The sequence below is a fragment of the Schistocerca piceifrons genome, unplaced genomic scaffold (genome assembly GCF_021461385.2).
Source record: "Schistocerca piceifrons isolate TAMUIC-IGC-003096 unplaced genomic scaffold, iqSchPice1.1 HiC_scaffold_833, whole genome shotgun sequence".
Lineage (NCBI taxonomy): Eukaryota > Metazoa > Arthropoda > Insecta > Orthoptera > Acrididae > Schistocerca > Schistocerca piceifrons.
Window position 1 is genome coordinate 132,671 of NW_025729095.1, and position 20,022 is coordinate 152,692.

General features: G+C 49.3%; 19 non-coding genes across 19 annotated transcripts; all 19 read right to left on the minus strand.

The window, feature by feature from the left end:
• Positions 1–716: 716 nt before the first annotated feature.
• Trnaa-agc lies at positions 717–789 on the minus strand. The gene has a single exon. It is a non-coding gene; the product is annotated as a tRNA-Ala (tRNA).
• A 417-nt stretch (positions 790–1,206) lies between these two features.
• On the minus strand, positions 1,207–1,279 carry Trnaa-ugc. Its single transcript has one exon. It is a non-coding gene; the product is annotated as a tRNA-Ala (tRNA).
• A 1,013-nt stretch (positions 1,280–2,292) lies between these two features.
• On the minus strand, positions 2,293–2,365 carry Trnaa-agc. The gene has a single exon. It is a non-coding gene; the product is annotated as a tRNA-Ala (tRNA).
• Positions 2,366–2,782: 417 nt separating this feature from the next.
• On the minus strand, positions 2,783–2,855 carry Trnaa-ugc. The gene has a single exon. It is a non-coding gene; the product is annotated as a tRNA-Ala (tRNA).
• Positions 2,856–3,868: 1,013 nt separating this feature from the next.
• Trnaa-ugc lies at positions 3,869–3,941 on the minus strand. The gene has a single exon. It is a non-coding gene; the product is annotated as a tRNA-Ala (tRNA).
• Positions 3,942–9,585: 5,644 nt separating this feature from the next.
• Trnaa-ugc lies at positions 9,586–9,658 on the minus strand. The gene has a single exon. It is a non-coding gene; the product is annotated as a tRNA-Ala (tRNA).
• A 417-nt stretch (positions 9,659–10,075) lies between these two features.
• On the minus strand, positions 10,076–10,148 carry Trnaa-ugc. Its single transcript has one exon. It is a non-coding gene; the product is annotated as a tRNA-Ala (tRNA).
• A 1,013-nt stretch (positions 10,149–11,161) lies between these two features.
• Positions 11,162–11,234, minus strand: Trnaa-ugc. Its single transcript has one exon. It is a non-coding gene; the product is annotated as a tRNA-Ala (tRNA).
• Positions 11,235–11,651: 417 nt separating this feature from the next.
• Positions 11,652–11,724, minus strand: Trnaa-ugc. Its single transcript has one exon. It is a non-coding gene; the product is annotated as a tRNA-Ala (tRNA).
• Positions 11,725–12,737: 1,013 nt separating this feature from the next.
• Trnaa-ugc lies at positions 12,738–12,810 on the minus strand. The gene has a single exon. It is a non-coding gene; the product is annotated as a tRNA-Ala (tRNA).
• A 417-nt stretch (positions 12,811–13,227) lies between these two features.
• On the minus strand, positions 13,228–13,300 carry Trnaa-ugc. Its single transcript has one exon. It is a non-coding gene; the product is annotated as a tRNA-Ala (tRNA).
• A 1,013-nt stretch (positions 13,301–14,313) lies between these two features.
• Trnaa-ugc lies at positions 14,314–14,386 on the minus strand. Its single transcript has one exon. It is a non-coding gene; the product is annotated as a tRNA-Ala (tRNA).
• Positions 14,387–14,803: 417 nt separating this feature from the next.
• Positions 14,804–14,876, minus strand: Trnaa-ugc. The gene has a single exon. It is a non-coding gene; the product is annotated as a tRNA-Ala (tRNA).
• A 1,013-nt stretch (positions 14,877–15,889) lies between these two features.
• Positions 15,890–15,962, minus strand: Trnaa-ugc. The gene has a single exon. It is a non-coding gene; the product is annotated as a tRNA-Ala (tRNA).
• A 417-nt stretch (positions 15,963–16,379) lies between these two features.
• On the minus strand, positions 16,380–16,452 carry Trnaa-ugc. Its single transcript has one exon. It is a non-coding gene; the product is annotated as a tRNA-Ala (tRNA).
• A 1,013-nt stretch (positions 16,453–17,465) lies between these two features.
• Positions 17,466–17,538, minus strand: Trnaa-ugc. Its single transcript has one exon. It is a non-coding gene; the product is annotated as a tRNA-Ala (tRNA).
• Positions 17,539–17,955: 417 nt separating this feature from the next.
• Trnaa-ugc lies at positions 17,956–18,028 on the minus strand. Its single transcript has one exon. It is a non-coding gene; the product is annotated as a tRNA-Ala (tRNA).
• A 1,013-nt stretch (positions 18,029–19,041) lies between these two features.
• Positions 19,042–19,114, minus strand: Trnaa-ugc. The gene has a single exon. It is a non-coding gene; the product is annotated as a tRNA-Ala (tRNA).
• Positions 19,115–19,531: 417 nt separating this feature from the next.
• Positions 19,532–19,604, minus strand: Trnaa-ugc. The gene has a single exon. It is a non-coding gene; the product is annotated as a tRNA-Ala (tRNA).
• Between the last annotated feature and the right edge of the window lie 418 nt (positions 19,605–20,022).

The window sequence follows — 20,022 nt, forward strand, 5'->3', positions numbered from 1 at the left end:
ATGCCAACTCACTGCCTCGCACTTTACTACTGTGTACCACTCTTGTCGTCCAACTGCAAAAGACTGGGCCACAACAACTTTCCGCGTCTCCATTGCACTGCGCAAACTACGAAACGCTCCCCAAACATGGCACTCACCCACGCAGACGACTTTTCCGACTTTACACGACGCTCACGCAACGCTCACGCTAGTGACAGCCTTATTTAGGGCTTGACGTCGCACACAAGCGAATGAGCACATTTCGCCTACGACTTAGGCCGCCCTCCTAGTGTGGCTGTTCGGTGTCTGCAGGCAGCGAGGGGCTGCAAGCCTCCTGTGTTCGCGCCTATGTCACCTCTGCTTGCTTGTCAGAGACAGAGTATCGCAAAACATACAACTCACTCCATGAATTGATTGCTACGGCATCTGTCATCAGCAGTCACAACTAGCAACACCAGTAGCAGCCGACTGCACGTAAAGAATTGGAATGTGCAGTGGGATTTTTGTGAATTCGGCGCAAGGCTGATCTTTGCGACATAGGTTTGAGAATCTTATGGGAACACTTGTACTGTTTCTAAATTAAGTGTAGTGGTGGGAGGAGGGTGCTTCGTGCGAATTACAGCACGTTTGCCAATTGTGGCTGCTAATCGTTGGCTCGTATCTGCCTTGACACATTTTCTGGCTGTGAATTATTCCACTTGCATGGCAGTGTGCGCATGTTGGTGTGTTAAAAATTCTGGAGGCGCTGGGTATCGATCCCAGTACCTCTCGCATGCTAAGCGAGCGCTCTACCATCTGAGCTACGCCCCCTGCTGACGAACTGCGCTATCATACAGCCATATCAATGGCACAGACCCTTGCACTCCCATTATTCCGCTGACAAACACTACTCTCAATGTGTCCGTGAGGGTGTCTTTCAGGTTTCCTGCATTCTGTATCGAATCGTAGTTGGCCAAAATCAAAGTGGCACGCACGACGTCGAAAATAGCGTTCGGCCAACGCTCTGAGGTAGACGAACGTGTTGTCCACTCTCTAGACTTCATTGAGGTTAGGCCGTTATACCTAAGGCAGATTTGCACTCGATGACACCTCGACAACAGCCGGTCCTCACATTTACGTTTTGCTCTCCTTACGTCAGTATACGAGTCTGTGACGCTGGCTTTGCAACATCTTGCGTGCCTTTAGGCTCGCCGCGACCAACACTTACCACGCACTGACCACAAAACATGGAGGCGCCGGGGCTTGAACCCGGGACCTTTCACATGCAAAGCGAACGCTCTACCAACTGAGCTACGCCCCCAAGCACAACCAAGCTGCGCTGTTCTCCGTTCTTTGCTACTCTTATGTGCACGGACACGATGGTTGGTTGGTTTGCAGGGGTGAAGGGACCAGAGTACAAAGGCGCGGACACGTTCATATACGCAAGAGTTCCAAGTAGTTTCGATGCTCTGGTATTACGACTGCAAATTCCGTCCGTTTTTAACGTCTTAAATTGAAGGGACAGTCACAAGTTGGTCCGTTTTCACTCCATGTCGACAATCACACAGCACCTGAGGTAACAAGCACATCTGAAGACCCATTGTGCACTCGACTGTTCATGCCAACTCACTGCCTCGCACTTTACTACTGTGTACCACTCTTGTCGTCCAACTGCAAAAGACTGGGCCACAACAACTTTCCGCGTCTCCATTGCACTGCGCAAACTACGAAACGCTCCCCAAACATGGCACTCACCCACGCAGACGACTTTTCCGACTTTACACGACGCTCACGCAACGCTCACGCTAGTGACAGCCTTATTTAGGGCTTGACGTCGCACACAAGCGAATGAGCACATTTCGCCTACGACTTAGGCCGCCCTCCTAGTGTGGCTGTTCGGTGTCTGCAGGCAGCGAGGGGCTGCAAGCCTCCTGTGTTCGCGCCTATGTCACCTCTGCTTGCTTGTCAGAGACAGAGTATCGCAAAACATACAACTCACTCCATGAATTGATTGCTACGGCATCTGTCATCAGCAGTCACAACTAGCAACACCAGTAGCAGCCGACTGCACGTAAAGAATTGGAATGTGCAGTGGGATTTTTGTGAATTCGGCGCAAGGCTGATCTTTGCGACATAGGTTTGAGAATCTTATGGGAACACTTGTACTGTTTCTAAATTAAGTGTAGTGGTGGGAGGAGGGTGCTTCGTGCGAATTACAGCACGTTTGCCAATTGTGGCTGCTAATCGTTGGCTCGTATCTGCCTTGACACATTTTCTGGCTGTGAATTATTCCACTTGCATGGCAGTGTGCGCATGTTGGTGTGTTAAAAATTCTGGAGGCGCTGGGTATCGATCCCAGTACCTCTCGCATGCTAAGCGAGCGCTCTACCATCTGAGCTACGCCCCCTGCTGACGAACTGCGCTATCATACAGCCATATCAATGGCACAGACCCTTGCACTCCCATTATTCCGCTGACAAACACTACTCTCAATGTGTCCGTGAGGGTGTCTTTCAGGTTTCCTGCATTCTGTATCGAATCGTAGTTGGCCAAAATCAAAGTGGCACGCACGACGTCGAAAATAGCGTTCGGCCAACGCTCTGAGGTAGACGAACGTGTTGTCCACTCTCTAGACTTCATTGAGGTTAGGCCGTTATACCTAAGGCAGATTTGCACTCGATGACACCTCGACAACAGCCGGTCCTCACATTTACGTTTTGCTCTCCTTACGTCAGTATACGAGTCTGTGACGCTGGCTTTGCAACATCTTGCGTGCCTTTAGGCTCGCCGCGACCAACACTTACCACGCACTGACCACAAAACATGGAGGCGCCGGGGCTTGAACCCGATACCTTTCACATGCAAAGCGAACGCTCTACCAACTGAGCTACGCCCCCAAGCACAACCAAGCTGCGCTGTTCTCCGTTCTTTGCTACTCTTATGTGCACGGACACGATGGTTGGTTGGTTTGCAGGGGTGAAGGGACCAGAGTACAAAGGCGCGGACACGTTCATATACGCAAGAGTTCCAAGTAGTTTCGATGCTCTGGTATTACGACTGCAAATTCCGTCCGTTTTTAACGTCTTAAATTGAAGGGACAGTCACAAGTTGGTCCGTTTTCACTCCATGTCGACAATCACACAGCACCTGAGGTAACAAGCACATCTGAAGACCCATTGTGCACTCGACTGTTCATGCCAACTCACTGCCTCGCACTTTACTACTGTGTACCACTCTTGTCGTCCAACTGCAAAAGACTGGGCCACAACAACTTTCCGCGTCTCCATTGCACTGCGCAAACTACGAAACGCTCCCCAAACATGGCACTCACCCACGCAGACGACTTTTCCGACTTTACACGACGCTCACGCAACGCTCACGCTAGTGACAGCCTTATTTAGGGCTTGACGTCGCACACAAGCGAATGAGCACATTTCGCCTACGACTTAGGCCGCCCTCCTAGTGTGGCTGTTCGGTGTCTGCAGGCAGCGAGGGGCTGCAAGCCTCCTGTGTTCGCGCCTATGTCACCTCTGCTTGCTTGTCAGAGACAGAGTATCGCAAAACATACAACTCACTCCATGAATTGATTGCTACGGCATCTGTCATCAGCAGTCACAACTAGCAACACCAGTAGCAGCCGACTGCACGTAAAGAATTGGAATGTGCAGTGGGATTTTTGTGAATTCGGCGCAAGGCTGATCTTTGCGACATAGGTTTGAGAATCTTATGGGAACACTTGTACTGTTTCTAAATTAAGTGTAGTGGTGGGAGGAGGGTGCTTCGTGCGAATTACAGCACGTTTGCCAATTGTGGCTGCTAATCGTTGGCTCGTATCTGCCTTGACACATTTTCTGGCTGTGAATTATTCCACTTGCATGGCAGTGTGCGCATGTTGGTGTGTTAAAAATTCTGGAGGCGCTGGGTATCGATCCCAGTACCTCTCGCATGCAAAGCGAGCGCTCTACCATCTGAGCTACGCCCCCTGCTGACGAACTGCGCTATCATACAGCCATATCAATGGCACAGACCCTTGCACTCCCATTATTCCGCTGACAAACACTACTCTCAATGTGTCCGTGAGGGTGTCTTTCAGGTTTCCTGCATTCTGTATCGAATCGTAGTTGGCCAAAATCAAAGTGGCACGCACGACGTCGAAAATAGCGTTCGGCCAACGCTCTGAGGTAGACGAACGTGTTGTCCACTCTCTAGACTTCATTGAGGTTAGGCCGTTATACCTAAGGCAGATTTGCACTCGATGACACCTCGACAACAGCCGGTCCTCACATTTACGTTTTGCTCTCCTTACGTCAGTATACGAGTCTGTGACGCTGGCTTTGCAACATCTTGCGTGCCTTTAGGCTCGCCGCGACCAACACTTACCACGCACTGACCACAAAACATGGAGGCGCCGGGGCTTGAACCCGGGACCTTTCACATGCAAAGCGAACGCTCTACCAACTTTTTTTTTTTTTTTTTTTTTTTAAACGCCTTAACCACTTTTTTTTTTTTTATTTTTTTTTTATTTTTTTTTTTTCTTTTTTTGAAGACCGACGCCTTATCAATTTTTTTTTTTTTTTATTTGTTTTTTTTTAATTTTCGGCTACTGCCTTATAAGTACCGTGCGCTAACCAATTGCGCCACTTTTTTTATTTTTGTTTTTTTATTTTTTTTGTGTCTTTTTATTTTTTTTTATTTTTTTTTGCTATTTTTTTTTTTTGTGCTTTAAGTGGTATCAGGCAGGGAGAGGCAAGGAGGGCAGGGGTCATGCAATCTGAGGCCTGGCCATCTTGTCTCCCACCGTAACTGTCACCACGGCACCCTACCTCATCGGCGCACTGAAGAAATGCTGCGGTTTGACTCCGCCGCCAGTAACATAAAAACAGAAATTAGTCCAGAGACGAAATGTTGCATCCATTTGCAGTGTAAATGAATTTGTCCATTTTCATATGTATTCAGGAGAGCCGGGAATCCGTGCACGTTGCACCGCATGAGTGCGTCTCACCCCACAAATCAGAGTTAGTATTGAAATGAAAAATATAAATTAAAAGTCTTCTATCGTTGTTTCTCTCCATCGGATCGACTGTTACAATTAAGAAACTAGGAAACTCAGTTCTGTGCAGGGCATCCGCCAATGCTACGGAACGCGCTACTACAAACATTCTGTTAATTTCTGAACGTGATGAATGATCCAAGTGACGCACTCGTAAATTAGTCTGTCCCGCACTTACTTCTTTGGACTTCACTTCGGGCGTCCGAAGGGAGAGTGGAATCCACCATGTCGGAAGAAATGGCTTTAAGCACTCCATCCTATATTGGCTGTGAAATGATCGTGTGACTTAAAAAGTTTGCAAAATGAGCTTTATAGTTTTTAGTCTTCTGTAGTCGGTGGTGCTGTATCATTAAATACAGGAGAAAGTCTTCTTTACTCGTTTCGTTCACATTGAAAAGATAGTAAACTGTGTGGCCTTTAAGCCAGTTTACTGAATTTCTTTTGGTCTGCGGGTAAGGCACTACCTCCGGAGTGAGGAAGTCAGCTGGCGTTATGGTCGCAGGGCATGTTCTAGTGATGCTCGCCAACAACTGTCGTATGACCGCCCAAACATCTCGCACTTTTTCGCAGACAAATCGGTGTTCCTCGCTATCTTGTACCTGGCAAGTGTTGCATAAGGGTGAATCGGCCAGATGAATGGAATGGAGTCTGGCATTGGTAGCTATTTTGCGATTCACCGTGAGATACCAAGACGCTCGCACGTGAGACGGTAAATGGCGTGAATGAATATTATCCCAAATCACCCGCCAATTGTGAGCCGTATATTTGTCTTCGATGTTATTCCTGGAGGTGGACTCGATCAAAGTCTTATAAAGTTGCTTCACCACCGTTATTTCCTTCGCCGGAATTCTTGTTCGAGCATAACTATATTCAAGCAGGAAGTATTTTAAATGATAAAGGTCGTGTGGAATATGATGTACATCAATCGGGGGGTTGAGGTTCGCTGGGGAGATTTCGTTGAGAAGGTGAGCAGTGAGACAGTGTGGAGATTTTGTCCATAGCTTATACATACTGCTTAGATAGAGCGCCTGTGCCTTTTTATAGACATCTGTGAGGTTCAATCCGCCCTTCCGAGGAGGGAGCGTCAACGTAACATATTTAACTTTGAAGATATTGCCTCTGGTCACAAAATGGCCCAGGGCAGACAGCATTCTATGTGCAATGCCACTGGGAAGAGGCAACACTTTGGCGACATAGTTAATCTTCGAGAGGATATAAGTGTTGACCAGTTCAATTTTTTGGAGAGCATTCAGTTTCCTCATGCTATGCAGTTGTACACATGCCCTAACTTTATTAAGTAAAGCTCTATAATTAACAGCAATGGTATTCTGTATCTTCCGCCGAAACTCAAGGCCTAAGCACTTTATACTGGTAATTTCTCGTAATCGGGTATGATTGGGTAGATTTATTCCCCGTCCAACATTCATGAGTCCGGATTTTTGCCAGTTCACCTTCGCCCCAGATACCGCCTCATATCGTTGAAGTATTTGAAGTGAGGACCGCACTTCTTGCGCGTTCACGACAAGAAAGCCGACATCATCTGCGTACGCACGGCACACAATCTTCTGGCTATTGATTTCCAATCCCTGCAAATGTGCAGTTAGCGTAGCGAGCAGAGGTTCTATGGCGATGGCAAAGAGAGCCATCGACATCGGACAGCCTTGCCTCACCGAACACTCGATATCAATAGCGCCACTGAGGCGACCATTAATTTGAATCCGCGACGTACTGTTACGGATCAGATTGTCGAGTACTTGGGTGAACTGGTGCGGAAACCCCAAATCCTGCATGACGCGGAAAAGGAAACGATGGCTCACCCTGTCGAACGCTTTTGCAAAGTCTATCATGACGAGGGCGCATTTTAACTTGCAAGCCTCCGCTACGGCAATGACATCTCTGTAATCCGTGAGCGTGTGGTAAATAGATCTATCTCTACCGACACTCGTTTGATACTGTCCTGTGATTGTGGTCATGACAGTTTTGAGCCGTTGGCTCAGAACACGGGCGAATAGTTTATAATCACTATTTAATAACGTGAGAGGTCGCAGGTTAGTGAGGTCGTTACTGCACGGGGTCTTGGGCAGTAAGACAACAATTCCTTGTCGAAATTCCTGCGGAATACCGTTTTGTGGGTTCATTAGTTCTTTACATATTGCAAGGAGTTTCGATTTCATCTGCGGCCAGAAGGTTTGATATACTTCTGCAGGTATTCCATCGCAACCAGGAGATTTATTCTTCGGACTCCTTAGGATAACGTCTGTTAATTCGTCTTCTGTCACCTCTGTCATCAGCTGAGTCGCCTCTGTGGGGCTGAGTTTCCGTGATAAATTTGTCGCAAACTCCGCAAACACGGTATCATCTGTCATTTTATTGGACATCAGGTCTCGATAGTACTCTTCAATCGCACGCATAATGTCACTTTGTTTAGTAACTATTGCCCCGGTGCTGGTTCGGATGTGTGTAATGATTTTCCGACTGCCTCGTCGACTTTCACGTAACATGTGATACATGGCAGCCTCTTCTTCTTGCACCGTCTTAGGAACTCGCGCCCGAATTTGAAAACCTTCCAACTGTTTCCGTTGCAGCGTTAAAAGTTTCGCCTGAATTCTTTTGATCTTTGCAAAATTGCCGATAACGGTCGCGTCACATTTATACAACTCCCGAAGACACTGAAAGTAAAATTCCATGGTCCGTTTGTGCCACAGACTTTTCTGACGGGAGTAAAACATTAAAGTTTTCCTAATTTGTGGTTTGGCGCATTTGAGCCACCACTCGATCGCGGAGTTGTAGGATCTGAATTTGCGTTCACATGCCGTCCAGGTGGACAGGAAGGCTTCTCGACATGCAGGATCATGCAAATGTGCGATGTTGAACTTCCATAACCCTCGACCCCGGTATGTTTCCTGTTTTTGCATGTTGACGGTGCAGATATAGGCAGCATGGTCGGAAAATACAGTTGGCCATATTTCGGTGTGTAGCAGGTGTTGCGTTAAATTACGCGATATGTAAATTCTATCTAACCTACTTGCCGAATGATTGGTAACATGCGTAAAACCCACTTCCACTCCGTGCATGTGCGTCCAAGTGTCAGTGAAGCGGAGTTCTTGAATGATCTGTTCTAATTCGACACACCGATTAAAGTGAGGAGTTTGATCGATTTGACGAAGCACACAATTGAAATCGCCGCCAAAAATGACATCACTGTAGTTGGTCCCGAAGAGCGGAAGGATCTCGTGGCGAAAAAATTCTGCACGGTGTTGCCTATTACTGGACCCAGAAGGTGCGTAAATATTAATCAGTCTGATGTTATTGACAGTGACTGCTATCCCTCTGCCGGTCACCAGTTTGGCCTCACAATTTGCAATGATCCCTTCTTTTAACAGTAATGCTGTTCCAAGTTCGAAACCGTTGCCAGGGTTCACGAAAGCGTTATACCCTGCTATGTGGTCTAACCTGATCTCACTCACTTCCTGAAGCATGGCTATATCGATGTCGGCTGCGTATAACAAGTCTTGTAAGTTCTTCAGATTCAAATCAGTGCGTATCAAACTGAGCTACGCCCCCAAGCACAACCAAGCTGCGCTGTTCTCCGTTCTTTGCTACTCTTATGTGCACGGACACGATGGTTGGTTGGTTTGCAGGGGTGAAGGGACCAGAGTACAAAGGCGCGGACACGTTCATATACGCAAGAGTTCCAAGTAGTTTCGATGCTCTGGTATTACGACTGCAAATTCCGTCCGTTTTTAACGTCTTAAATTGAAGGGACAGTCACAAGTTGGTCCGTTTTCACTCCATGTCGACAATCACACAGCACCTGAGGTAACAAGCACATCTGAAGACCCATTGTGCACTCGACTGTTCATGCCAACTCACTGCCTCGCACTTTACTACTGTGTACCACTCTTGTCGTCCAACTGCAAAAGACTGGGCCACAACAACTTTCCGCGTCTCCATTGCACTGCGCAAACTACGAAACGCTCCCCAAACATGGCACTCACCCACGCAGACGACTTTTCCGACTTTACACGACGCTCACGCAACGCTCACGCTAGTGACAGCCTTATTTAGGGCTTGACGTCGCACACAAGCGAATGAGCACATTTCGCCTACGACTTAGGCCGCCCTCCTAGTGTGGCTGTTCGGTGTCTGCAGGCAGCGAGGGGCTGCAAGCCTCCTGTGTTCGCGCCTATGTCACCTCTGCTTGCTTGTCAGAGACAGAGTATCGCAAAACATACAACTCACTCCATGAATTGATTGCTACGGCATCTGTCATCAGCAGTCACAACTAGCAACACCAGTAGCAGCCGACTGCACGTAAAGAATTGGAATGTGCAGTGGGATTTTTGTGAATTCGGCGCAAGGCTGATCTTTGCGACATAGGTTTGAGAATCTTATGGGAACACTTGTACTGTTTCTAAATTAAGTGTAGTGGTGGGAGGAGGGTGCTTCGTGCGAATTACAGCACGTTTGCCAATTGTGGCTGCTAATCGTTGGCTCGTATCTGCCTTGACACATTTTCTGGCTGTGAATTATTCCACTTGCATGGCAGTGTGCGCATGTTGGTGTGTTAAAAATTCTGGAGGCGCTGGGTATCGATCCCAGTACCTCTCGCATGCAAAGCGAGCGCTCTACCATCTGAGCTACGCCCCCTGCTGACGAACTGCGCTATCATACAGCCATATCAATGGCACAGACCCTTGCACTCCCATTATTCCGCTGACAAACACTACTCTCAATGTGTCCGTGAGGGTGTCTTTCAGGTTTCCTGCATTCTGTATCGAATCGTAGTTGGCCAAAATCAAAGTGGCACGCACGACGTCGAAAATAGCGTTCGGCCAACGCTCTGAGGTAGACGAACGTGTTGTCCACTCTCTAGACTTCATTGAGGTTAGGCCGTTATACCTAAGGCAGATTTGCACTCGATGACACCTCGACAACAGCCGGTCCTCACATTTACGTTGTGCTCTCCTTACGTCAGTATACGAGTCTGTGACGCTGGCTTTGCAACATCTTGCGTGCCTTTAGGCTCGCCGCGACCAACACTTACCACGCACTGACCACAAAACATGGAGGCGCCGGGGCTTGAACCCGGGACCTTTCATATGCAAAGCGAACGCTCTACCAACTGAGCTACGCCCCCAAGCACAACCAAGCTGCGCTGTTCTCCGTTCTTTGCTACTCTTATGTGCACGGACACGATGGTTGGTTGGTTTGCAGGGGTGAAGGGACCAGAGTACAAAGGCGCGGACACGTTCATATACGCAAGAGTTCCAAGTAGTTTCGATGCTCTGGTATTACGACTGCAAATTCCGTCCGTTTTTAACGTCTTAAATTGAAGGGACAGTCACAAGTTGGTCCGTTTTCACTCCATGTCGACAATCACACAGCACCTGAGGTAACAAGCACATCTGAAGACCCATTGTGCACTCGACTGTTCATGCCAACTCACTGCCTCGCACTTTACTACTGTGTACCACTCTTGTCGTCCAACTGCAAAAGACTGGGCCACAACAACTTTCCGCGTCTCCATTGCACTGCGCAAACTACGAAACGCTCCCCAAACATGGCACTCACCCACGCAGACGACTTTTCCGACTTTACACGACGCTCACGCAACGCTCACGCTAGTGACAGCCTTATTTAGGGCTTGACGTCGCACACAAGCGAATGAGCACATTTCGCCTACGACTTAGGCCGCCCTCCTAGTGTGGCTGTTCGGTGTCTGCAGGCAGCGAGGGGCTGCAAGCCTCCTGTGTTCGCGCCTATGTCACCTCTGCTTGCTTGTCAGAGACAGAGTATCGCAAAACATACAACTCACTCCATGAATTGATTGCTACGGCATCTGTCATCAGCAGTCACAACTAGCAACACCAGTAGCAGCCGACTGCACGTAAAGAATTGGAATGTGCAGTGGGATTTTTGTGAATTCGGCGCAAGGCTGATCTTTGCGACATAGGTTTGAGAATCTTATGGGAACACTTGTACTGTTTCTAAATTAAGTGTAGTGGTGGGAGGAGGGTGCTTCGTGCGAATTACAGCACGTTTGCCAATTGTGGCTGCTAATCGTTGGCTCGTATCTGCCTTGACACATTTTCTGGCTGTGAATTATTCCACTTGCATGGCAGTGTGCGCATGTTGGTGTGTTAAAAATTCTGGAGGCGCTGGGTATCGATCCCAGTACCTCTCGCATGCAAAGCGAGCGCTCTACCATCTGAGCTACGCCCCCTGCTGACGAACTGCGCTATCATACAGCCATATCAATGGCACAGACCCTTGCACTCCCATTATTCCGCTGACAAACACTACTCTCAATGTGTCCGTGAGGGTGTCTTTCAGGTTTCCTGCATTCTGTATCGAATCGTAGTTGGCCAAAATCAAAGTGGCACGCACGACGTCGAAAATAGCGTTCGGCCAACGCTCTGAGGTAGACGAACGTGTTGTCCACTCTCTAGACTTCATTGAGGTTAGGCCGTTATACCTAAGGCAGATTTGCACTCGATGACACCTCGACAACAGCCGGTCCTCACATTTACGTTTTGCTCTCCTTACGTCAGTATACGAGTCTGTGACGCTGGCTTTGCAACATCTTGCGTGCCTTTAGGCTCGCCGCGACCAACACTTACCACGCACTGACCACAAAACATGGAGGCGCCGGGGCTTGAACCCGGGACCTTTCACATGCAAAGCGAACGCTCTACCAACTGAGCTACGCCCCCAAGCACAACCAAGCTGCGCTGTTCTCCGTTCTTTGCTACTCTTATGTGCACGGACACGATGGTTGGTTGGTTTGCAGGGGTGAAGGGACCAGAGTACAAAGGCGCGGACACGTTCATATACGCAAGAGTTCCAAGTAGTTTCGATGCTCTGGTATTACGACTGCAAATTCCGTCCGTTTTTAACGTCTTAAATTGAAGGGACAGTCACAAGTTGGTCCGTTTTCACTCCATGTCGACAATCACACAGCACCTGAGGTAACAAGCACATCTGAAGACCCATTGTGCACTCGACTGTTCATGCCAACTCACTGCCTCGCACTTTACTACTGTGTACCACTCTTGTCGTCCAACTGCAAAAGACTGGGCCACAACAACTTTCCGCGTCTCCATTGCACTGCGCAAACTACGAAACGCTCCCCAAACATGGCACTCACCCACGCAGACGACTTTTCCGACTTTACACGACGCTCACGCAACGCTCACGCTAGTGACAGCCTTATTTAGGGCTTGACGTCGCACACAAGCGAATGAGCACATTTCGCCTACGACTTAGGCCGCCCTCCTAGTGTGGCTGTTCGGTGTCTGCAGGCAGCGAGGGGCTGCAAGCCTCCTGTGTTCGCGCCTATGTCACCTCTGCTTGCTTGTCAGAGACAGAGTATCGCAAAACATACAACTCACTCCATGAATTGATTGCTACGGCATCTGTCATCAGCAGTCACAACTAGCAACACCAGTAGCAGCCGACTGCACGTAAAGAATTGGAATGTGCAGTGGGATTTTTGTGAATTCGGCGCAAGGCTGATCTTTGCGACATAGGTTTGAGAATCTTATGGGAACACTTGTACTGTTTCTAAATTAAGTGTAGTGGTGGGAGGAGGGTGCTTCGTGCGAATTACAGCACGTTTGCCAATTGTGGCTGCTAATCGTTGGCTCGTATCTGCCTTGACACATTTTCTGGCTGTGAATTATTCCACTTGCATGGCAGTGTGCGCATGTTGGTGTGTTAAAAATTCTGGAGGCGCTGGGTATCGATCCCAGTACCTCTCGCATGCAAAGCGAGCGCTCTACCATCTGAGCTACGCCCCCTGCTGACGAACTGCGCTATCATACAGCCATATCAATGGCACAGACCCTTGCACTCCCATTATTCCGCTGACAAACACTACTCTCAATGTGTCCGTGAGGGTGTCTTTCAGGTTTCCTGCATTCTGTATCGAATCGTAGTTGGCCAAAATCAAAGTGGCACGCACGACGTCGAAAATAGCGTTCGGCCAACGCTCTGAGGTAGACGAACGTGTTGTCCACTCTCTAGACTTCATTGAGGTTAGGCCGTTATACCTAAGGCAGATTTGCACTCGATGACACCTCGACAACAGCCGGTCCTCACATTTACGTTTTGCTCTCCTTACGTCAGTATACGAGTCTGTGACGCTGGCTTTGCAACATCTTGCGTGCCTTTAGGCTCGCCGCGACCAACACTTACCACGCACTGACCACAAAACATGGAGGCGCCGGGGCTTGAACCCGGGACCTTTCACATGCAAAGCGAACGCTCTACCAACTGAGCTACGCCCCCAAGCACAACCAAGCTGCGCTGTTCTCCGTTCTTTGCTACTCTTATGTGCACGGACACGATGGTTGGTTGGTTTGCAGGGGTGAAGGGACCAGAGTACAAAGGCGCGGACACGTTCATATACGCAAGAGTTCCAAGTAGTTTCGATGCTCTGGTATTACGACTGCAAATTCCGTCCGTTTTTAACGTCTTAAATTGAAGGGACAGTCACAAGTTGGTCCGTTTTCACTCCATGTCGACAATCACACAGCACCTGAGGTAACAAGCACATCTGAAGACCCATTGTGCACTCGACTGTTCATGCCAACTCACTGCCTCGCACTTTACTACTGTGTACCACTCTTGTCGTCCAACTGCAAAAGACTGGGCCACAACAACTTTCCGCGTCTCCATTGCACTGCGCAAACTACGAAACGCTCCCCAAACATGGCACTCACCCACGCAGACGACTTTTCCGACTTTACACGACGCTCACGCAACGCTCACGCTAGTGACAGCCTTATTTAGGGCTTGACGTCGCACACAAGCGAATGAGCACATTTCGCCTACGACTTAGGCCGCCCTCCTAGTGTGGCTGTTCGGTGTCTGCAGGCAGCGAGGGGCTGCAAGCCTCCTGTGTTCGCGCCTATGTCACCTCTGCTTGCTTGTCAGAGACAGAGTATCGCAAAACATACAACTCACTCCATGAATTGATTGCTACGGCATCTGTCATCAGCAGTCACAACTAGCAACACCAGTAGCAGCCGACTGCACGTAAAGAATTGGAATGTGCAGTGGGATTTTTGTGAATTCGGCGCAAGGCTGATCTTTGCGACATAGGTTTGAGAATCTTATGGGAACACTTGTACTGTTTCTAAATTAAGTGTAGTGGTGGGAGGAGGGTGCTTCGTGCGAATTACAGCACGTTTGCCAATTGTGGCTGCTAATCGTTGGCTCGTATCTGCCTTGACACATTTTCTGGCTGTGAATTATTCCACTTGCATGGCAGTGTGCGCATGTTGGTGTGTTAAAAATTCTGGAGGCGCTGGGTATCGATCCCAGTACCTCTCGCATGCAAAGCGAGCGCTCTACCATCTGAGCTACGCCCCCTGCTGACGAACTGCGCTATCATACAGCCATATCAATGGCACAGACCCTTGCACTCCCATTATTCCGCTGACAAACACTACTCTCAATGTGTCCGTGAGGGTGTCTTTCAGGTTTCCTGCATTCTGTATCGAATCGTAGTTGGCCAAAATCAAAGTGGCACGCACGACGTCGAAAATAGCGTTCGGCCAACGCTCTGAGGTAGACGAACGTGTTGTCCACTCTCTAGACTTCATTGAGGTTAGGCCGTTATACCTAAGGCAGATTTGCACTCGATGACACCTCGACAACAGCCGGTCCTCACATTTACGTTTTGCTCTCCTTACGTCAGTATACGAGTCTGTGACGCTGGCTTTGCAACATCTTGCGTGCCTTTAGGCTCGCCGCGACCAACACTTACCACGCACTGACCACAAAACATGGAGGCGCCGGGGCTTGAACCCGGGACCTTTCATATGCAAAGCGAACGCTCTACCAACTGAGCTACGCCCCCAAGCACAACCAAGCTGCGCTGTTCTCCGTTCTTTGCTACTCTTATGTGCACGGACACGATGGTTGGTTGGTTTGCAGGGGTGAAGGGACCAGAGTACAAAGGCGCGGACACGTTCATATACGCAAGAGTTCCAAGTAGTTTCGATGCTCTGGTATTACGACTGCAAATTCCGTCCGTTTTTAACGTCTTAAATTGAAGGGACAGTCACAAGTTGGTCCGTTTTCACTCCATGTCGACAATCACACAGCACCTGAGGTAACAAGCACATCTGAAGACCCATTGTGCACTCGACTGTTCATGCCAACTCACTGCCTCGCACTTTACTACTGTGTACCACTCTTGTCGTCCAACTGCAAAAGACTGGGCCACAACAACTTTCCGCGTCTCCATTGCACTGCGCAAACTACGAAACGCTCCCCAAACATGGCACTCACCCACGCAGACGACTTTTCCGACTTTACACGACGCTCACGCAACGCTCACGCTAGTGACAGCCTTATTTAGGGCTTGACGTCGCACACAAGCGAATGAGCACATTTCGCCTACGACTTAGGCCGCCCTCCTAGTGTGGCTGTTCGGTGTCTGCAGGCAGCGAGGGGCTGCAAGCCTCCTGTGTTCGCGCCTATGTCACCTCTGCTTGCTTGTCAGAGACAGAGTATCGCAAAACATACAACTCACTCCATGAATTGATTGCTACGGCATCTGTCATCAGCAGTCACAACTAGCAACACCAGTAGCAGCCGACTGCACGTAAAGAATTGGAATGTGCAGTGGGATTTTTGTGAATTCGGCGCAAGGCTGATCTTTGCGACATAGGTTTGAGAATCTTATGGGAACACTTGTACTGTTTCTAAATTAAGTGTAGTGGTGGGAGGAGGGTGCTTCGTGCGAATTACAGCACGTTTGCCAATTGTGGCTGCTAATCGTTGGCTCGTATCTGCCTTGACACATTTTCTGGCTGTGAATTATTCCACTTGCATGGCAGTGTGCGCATGTTGGTGTGTTAAAAATTCTGGAGGCGCTGGGTATCGATCCCAGTACCTCTCGCATGCAAAGCGAGCGCTCTACCATCTGAGCTACGCCCCCTGCTGACGAACTGCGCTATCATACAGCCATATCAATGGCACAGACCCTTGCACTCCCATTATTCCGCTGACAAACACTACTCTCAATGTGTCCGTGAGGGTGTCTTTCAGGTTTCCTGCATTCTGTATCGAATCGTAGTTGGCCAAAATCAAAGTGGCACGCACGACGTCGAAAATAGCGTTCGGCCAACGCTCTGAGGTAGACGAACGTGTTGTCCACTCTCTAGACTTCATTGAGGTTAGGCCGTTATACCTAAGGCAGATTTGCACTCGATGACACCTCGACAACAGCCGGTCCTCACATTTACGTTTTGCTCTCCTTACGTCAGTATACGAGTCTGTGACGCTGGCTTTGCAACATCTTGCGTGCCTTTAGGCTCGCCGCGACCAACACTTACCACGCACTGACCACAAAACATGGAGGCGCCGGGGCTTGAACCCGGGACCTTTCACATGCAAAGCGAACGCTCTACCAACTGAGCTACGCCCCCAAGCACAACCAAGCTGCGCTGTTCTCCGTTCTTTGCTACTCTTATGTGCACGGACACGATGGTTGGTTGGTTTGCAGGGGTGAAGGGACCAGAGTACAAAGGCGCGGACACGTTCATATACGCAAGAGTTCCAAGTAGTTTCGATGCTCTGGTATTACGACTGCAAATTCCGTCCGTTTTTAACGTCTTAAATTGAAGGGACAGTCACAAGTTGGTCCGTTTTCACTCCATGTCGACAATCACACAGCACCTGAGGTAACAAGCACATCTGAAGACCCATTGTGCACTCGACTGTTCATGCCAACTCACTGCCTCGCACTTTACTACTGTGTACCACTCTTGTCGTCCAACTGCAAAAGACTGGGCCACAACAACTTTCCGCGTCTCCATTGCACTGCGCAAACTACGAAACGCTCCCCAAACATGGCACTCACCCACGCAGACGACTTTTCCGACTTTACACGACGCTCACGCAACGCTCACGCTAGTGACAGCCTTATTTAGGGCTTGACGTCGCACACAAGCGAATGAGCACATTTCGCCTACGACTTAGGCCGCCCTCCTAGTGTGGCTGTTCGGTGTCTGCAGGCAGCGAGGGGCTGCAAGCCTCCTGTGTTCGCGCCTATGTCACCTCTGCTTGCTTGTCAGAGACAGAGTATCGCAAAACATACAACTCACTCCATGAATTGATTGCTACGGCATCTGTCATCAGCAGTCACAACTAGCAACACCAGTAGCAGCCGACTGCACGTAAAGAATTGGAATGTGCAGTGGGATTTTTGTGAATTCGGCGCAAGGCTGATCTTTGCGACATAGGTTTGAGAATCTTATGGGAACACTTGTACTGTTTCTAAATTAAGTGTAGTGGTGGGAGGAGGGTGCTTCGTGCGAATTACAGCACGTTTGCCAATTGTGGCTGCTAATCGTTGGCTCGTATCTGCCTTGACACATTTTCTGGCTGTGAATTATTCCACTTGCATGGCAGTGTGCGCATGTTGGTGTGTTAAAAATTCTGGAGGCGCTGGGTATCGATCCCAGTACCTCTCGCATGCAAAGCGAGCGCTCTACCATCTGAGCTACGCCCCCTGCTGACGAACTGCGCTATCATACAGCCATATCAATGGCACAGACCCTTGCACTCCCATTATTCCGCTGACAAACACTACTCTCAATGTGTCCGTGAGGGTGTCTTTCAGGTTTCCTGCATTCTGTATCGAATCGTAGTTGGCCAAAATCAAAGTGGCACGCACGACGTCGAAAATAGCGTTCGGCCAACGCTCTGAGGTAGACGAACGTGTTGTCCACTCTCTAGACTTCATTGAGGTTAGGCCGTTATACCTAAGGCAGATTTGCACTCGATGACACCTCGACAACAGCCGGTCCTCACATTTACGTTTTGCTCTCCTTACGTCAGTATACGAGTCTGTGACGCTGGCTTTGCAACATCTTGCGTGCCTTTAGGCTCGCCGCGACCAACACTTACCACGCACTGACCACAAAACATGGAGGCGCCGGGGCTTGAACCCGGGACCTTTCACATGCAAAGCGAACGCTCTACCAACTGAGCTACGCCCCCAAGCACAACCAAGCTGCGCTGTTCTCCGTTCTTTGCTACTCTTATGTGCACGGACACGATGGTTGGTTGGTTTGCAGGGGTGAAGGGACCAGAGTACAAAGGCGCGGACACGTTCATATACGCAAGAGTTCCAAGTAGTTTCGATGCTCTGGTATTACGACTGCAAATTCCGTCCGTTTTTAACGTCTTAAATTGAAGGGACAGTCACAAGTTGGTCCGTTTTCACTCCATGTCGACAATCACACAGCACCTGAGGTAACAAGCACATCTGAAGACCCATTGTGCACTCGACTGTTCATGCCAACTCACTGCCTCGCACTTTACTACTGTGTACCACTCTTGTCGTCCAACTGCAAAAGACTGGGCCACAACAACTTTCCGCGTCTCCATTGCACTGCGCAAACTACGAAACGCTCCCCAAACATGGCACTCACCCACGCAGACGACTTTTCCGACTTTACACGACGCTCACGCAACGCTCACGCTAGTGACAGCCTTATTTAGGGCTTGACGTCGCACACAAGCGAATGAGCACATTTCGCCTACGACTTAGGCCGCCCTCCTAGTGTGGCTGTTCGGTGTCTGCAGGCAGCGAGGGGCTGCAAGCCTCCTGTGTTCGCGCCTATGTCACCTCTGCTTGCTTGTCAGAGACAGAGTATCGCAAAACATACAACTCACTCCATGAATTGATTGCTACGGCATCTGTCATCAGCAGTCACAACTAGCAACACCAGTAGCAGCCGACTGCACGTAAAGAATTGGAATGTGCAGTGGGATTTTTGTGAATTCGGCGCAAGGCTGATCTTTGCGACATAGGTTTGAGAATCTTATGGGAACACTTGTACTGTTTCTAAATTAAGTGTAGTGGTGGGAGGAGGGTGCTTCGTGCGAATTACAGCACGTTTGCCAATTGTGGCTGCTAATCGTTGGCTCGTATCTGCCTTGACACATTTTCTGGCTGTGAATTATTCCACTTGCATGGCAGTGTGCGCATGTTGGTGTGTTAAAAATTCTGGAGGCGCTGGGTATCGATCCCAGTACCTCTCGCATGCAAAGCGAGCGCTCTACCATCTGAGCTACGCCCCCTGCTGACGAACTGCGCTATCATACAGCCATATCAATGGCACAGACCCTTGCACTCCCATTATTCCGCTGACAAACACTACTCTCAATGTGTCCGTGAGGGTGTCTTTCAGGTTTCCTGCATTCTGTATCGAATCGTAGTTGGCCAAAATCAAAGTGGCACGCACGACGTCGAAAATAGCGTTCGGCCAACGCTCTGAGGTAGACGAACGTGTTGTCCACTCTCTAGACTTCATTGAGGTTAGGCCGTTATACCTAAGGCAGATTTGCACTCGATGACACCTCGACAACAGCCGGTCCTCACATTTACGTTTTGCTCTCCTTACGTCAGTATACGAGTCTGTGACGCTGGCTTTGCAACATCTTGCGTGCCTTTAGGCTCGCCGCGACCAACACTTACCACGCACTGACCACAAAACATGGAGGCGCCGGGGCTTGAACCCGGGACCTTTCACATGCAAAGCGAACGCTCTACCAACTGAGCTACGCCCCCAAGCACAACCAAGCTGCGCTGTTCTCCGTTCTTTGCTACTCTTATGTGCACGGACACGATGGTTGGTTGGTTTGCAGGGGTGAAGGGACCAGAGTACAAAGGCGCGGACACGTTCATATACGCAAGAGTTCCAAGTAGTTTCGATGCTCTGGTATTACGACTGCAAATTCCGTCCGTTTTTAACGTCTTAAATTGAAGGGACAGTCACAAGTTGGTCCGTTTTCACTCCATGTCGACAATCACACAGCACCTGAGGTAACAAGCACATCTGAAGATCCATTGTGCACTCGACTGTTCATGCCAACTCACTGCCTCGCACTTTACTACTGTGTACCACTCTTGTCGTCCAACTGCAAAAGACTGGACCACAACAACTTTCCGCGTCTCCATTGCACTGCGCAAACTACGAAACGCTCCC